Source organism: Perognathus longimembris, chromosome 3 (genome assembly GCF_023159225.1).
Source record: "Perognathus longimembris pacificus isolate PPM17 chromosome 3, ASM2315922v1, whole genome shotgun sequence".
Taxonomy (NCBI): domain Eukaryota; kingdom Metazoa; phylum Chordata; class Mammalia; order Rodentia; family Heteromyidae; genus Perognathus; species Perognathus longimembris.
The window spans coordinates 69,813,135-69,817,153 of NC_063163.1; the positions used below are offsets into that span (position 1 = coordinate 69,813,135).

Here is a 4,019-nt window from a genome sequence, read left to right on the forward strand (position 1 = left end):
GAGATGTGTATACATTCCAAACTAAAACCTGACTCAAAAACACATCTAGGAAATGAAATGCACATTAGTAGACCACAGACATTGAAAGATGACAATGTTCTATAACCATCAAACCTATTCCAATGTTACACTATTTAAAGCAGCACCCAGGAAATAACAACAGTAGATTGAATGAAGCACATTTCTTTTTGGTGCTAGGCAGGTGCTATGCCACTGAGCTTGGGGTACCCAGGGTGACATGATTGAGGGGAGGCCATGGGCTGGAGAGTGGGGCTGGGCCCCTCCTAGGGGAGCAGGGGAAGCAGGGGCTCAGGGAAGGGCAGCCACAGGAAAAGGGGTATCGGGGTCTCCTGTGGGATCTCAAAGGTCTTGGTTCAGGAGAGATGGGGATTGAGATGGGGGTGGAGAAGAGCAGGCCGTGAACCCTAAGTCCATGAGCTCTGCAGACATAGGGAACAGAGACCCTCAAAAGCCAGGACAGGGGGTTGTAGGCTGTTCACAGACACAGAAGTTTTGGGCAGTGCATCTGCTGTCCACCCAGCTCTCTTTGTACAGCTCCACACAGTCCTCGTCCCCATTATTATTTGGTTCCCCCTCTTTCCAGAAACTAGAAAACCCCACTGGAGGACAGAGTGAGCCCCTAGGTCACCCAGACCTCATAACCATGCCCATCTTGCCTTTGGTATGGGTGATCACCAAGTTTCGATGGGTTGAGTTGAAGATCAACCAGCCAGTGGTCTGGCATTCAGGGAAGGACTTTGCAAAATGTGGGTTCCACACCTGTGCCTTCCATAATAATCAGCTCCAGCCCCTGTGACCAGAAACCACTCCCCCCGACTTAGAACTCCCCACTAAAGAAGTTCCTGGTCGCACCCTGGTACCAAAGTGGTGGGAGTGGTACCCGCCCACTCCTCTCTGTGCCCATGTTTGGGGCTCACCTAAACTGAAGGGGGTGTTGTCCACCCAGTTCCAGGAACCCTTGCTTCTGAGGCCACTGAGGCAGATCCAAGTACGCTAGTTCTTCCTGATGTCCCAGTACCTCAGAAACCTCTGGAGAAGGGGACAGGAAGAAAACCCCTGATCACAATTTACCACATATGCACACATTTCCATTCTGCTCTGCCTCCCTAGAAGTTCTTTCTGCAGTCTAGCCTAGAACTCCTTATCACATCTTCACTGGCATGCTGTGGGTGTAGATGAATGCACGCACAGGCTATAGAATGTCTTCACTTGTCCAGGCTGGGGGGACAGGAGCTCTGAAAGGAACAAAGCCTGGCATTCCTGTTCTCATAAGGGATCTCACAGGCCTACTAGGATTCTTCCTCCAGGAAGCCTTCCCTGACTGCATCTCCCCACTCCCCACCATCTGCCCACCCATCACAGGACCTCTGTGGCCCAAGGAGGAAGATTTCCCCTCCTCCACCTGCTCGGCAATGCTCTTGATGACCACCAGGTGGCGCACAGGTCTCTGCAGGAGGATACAGGGGCCTCCCAGCTCCCCAGGGTGGGAGAAAAGAGGTAGCAGCTTCCCTGGAAGGGCTCCCAGCTCCAGGGGCAGGGCCCGCACAGGGCCAGCTGGGGACTAGGGGTGACACTGGCTAGGGGGCTTTGGCTCAAGGGACCCTCAGTCCCCCACCCAGGCCTTCACAACTCAGAGCCAGACTCCTGGATTGGGCTCTCAGGTAAGACTAAGGAACGTATGAGAGACCCCAGCTTTATTCTGCCTGCCTCAGACTGACAACACAGAGGGGCCCCCACCCCTCCCCTGACCCCCCAGCTTCCTCCATCTCACCATGGGATCCTTACCCAGGGAAGTGTTGACGTGGCTGAGCTGCTGGTGGATCTGCTCCAAGTCTGACTGAATGAGGCCCTAAGGAACTAGAAGAAGAGTACTGCAACGATTAAGTGCCTGCTGTGTACCTGGCATAGAGGATGCCAGGTGAGAATATTGTCTTAGGGAGCACTGTGACCCCCAAATCTCAATTCCTGAAGTGGAATGCTGAGCCTCGTTTGGAGACCTGTGGCCCAGGCTGGCCCTCTTGCTCTCCCTTGGAATCCCCTGCTCTCCCACGGGGCTCCCTGCTCCCCTACTTCTGTTACTGCCCCCTACCACACTCAGGGGCCTTCCCCACAGCCTGAGGCCCCCGCCTCACCTGTGACCCCGTGTCCAGCCCCTCACCCCAGCTTGTGTTCTCTCCAGGGTCCTGTGCCTCTCCTGGTGGGGAACAGGGGAGCAGCGGATCCCGGAGACTGCAGAGAGGAGCCCCACTTCACGAGCACCCACTCTGTACATGATTGGGGGCCAAGGCCTCCTGTCTCCATGGATGGAGAGCCAGGCTTGGGGTTTGGGGGCCAGTACATTGCCATGCTGCCCAGAGGCCAGGGCAGCCAGGATGTCCCAGCTGCAGGGGGCTGGGGACCCACCAGTGGCCCTGACCCACTTGCCGCTGGTCCTCACGCTGTCCCGCTATCTTCCTCCCCTCTCTCTGGCCTGGGGTTTATACGATACCCCTCCATGGACACCCCACCAGGTCCAGGAACAGGATGAAGACACCCCCGTCCCACCCCAGAAAAGTGGGGTCAGAGATGCAGCATATGACGCAGCCAAAAGAGAGGGTGTGAAGATAGGGCGGGGGGCTGGGCAGTGAACTCAGGGGTCACCTGCCCTGTTTCTCCCCTAGGCAGTGCCAAGACTCAGCCCGCACCTATTGGAGCCTCAATTTCCCTCAGCTGTGCCTTGCAACAACGGGTCCCCAGCAGGAAGAGTGGCTGAGATTATAGACATACATTACTCTACAGCAAACAGGTGACACAGCTAGCTAACTCCCAGGTGAGCAGTTATACTTTGAGCTTGGATTACAAGTGCCACCACCACACCCAGCATTTTATCGTTTGAGATGGGGTCTTATAAAATGTGTTCCTGTTGGCTGGCCTTGAACAAACTATCTTCTAAACAGCTAAGATTATAGTTGTGAGCTCCAGGTCCTGGTTCTCTCTCTCTCTTTCTCTCTCTCTCTCTCTCTCTCTCTCTCTCTCTCTCTCTCTCTCTCTCTCTCCCTCTCTCTCTCTCCCTCTCTGTGTCTCTGTCTCTCTTTCTCCCTCGGTCTCTGTCTCTGTCTCTATCTCTCTCTGCAGATTTGGTTTTAATGTATTTTGTTGTATCTGCCTCTGAGTTTATCCTACTTGGTATCTTCTGAGTTTTTGGATGTATGGATTACTGCTTCCATCACAGTTGTCAAGTTTTCATCCAGGACTTCTTCAAATAAATATTCTGTCCTTCCATTCCTCTCATTCTGACACTTCAGCTGTGGGTAGGTTGGTGTTTCTGGTGGGGGTCTTACTAGTCTGTGAGGCTCCACTGCTTTTTCCTCTGTGTGTGTGTGTGTGTGTGTGTGTGTGTGTGTGCACGCGCACACGCGGGTGCATGCACATGCTGGTCCTAGGGCTTGAACTCAGGGCCTGTGCACTGTCCCCTTGCTTTTTTGTTGTTGTTTTTTGCTCAAGGCTGGTGCTCTACCACTTGAGCCACAGCTCTGCTTCCAGTTTGTTTGGTTGTTAATTGGAGATCAGAGTCTCACAGATTCTTCTGCCAGAACTGGCTTCAAACTGTGATCTTCAGCTCTCAACCTCCTGAGTAGCCGGGATTACAGGCATGATGAGACACCAGCACCCAGTGAGATGATGTGATTTTTCAATGGTGGAGAGAAATGGGTAGATGGGAGGAATGGAGGACCAGGTAAACTGTCAGTGTGCTGCCTGGAGGTTGAATTTCGAAGTGACCTGAGTCACACCAGCTGCTTTTATTTGTTCAGTAGACATTTAGTGAGCACCTACTATGTACCCGGGCCTGTGTTGTATTTTTAGGGATGCAGCATGAACCAAACACCACCTTCTGTATGTGAACCACTGTCTGGATAGGGAGGCAAGTCTACGATTCTGAAATTCTGCTCAGTATTTGAAAAAAAAGTTGTGATTTGTACGGAAATGGATGGACCTAGGACAAATCATCTTAAGTGAGG

General features: G+C 52.9%; 1 pseudogene; it reads right to left on the reverse strand.

Moving 5' to 3' along the window:
• Positions 1–465: 465 nt before the first annotated feature.
• On the reverse strand, positions 466–2,293 carry LOC125347664 (annotated as a pseudogene).
• Between the last annotated feature and the right edge of the window lie 1,726 nt (positions 2,294–4,019).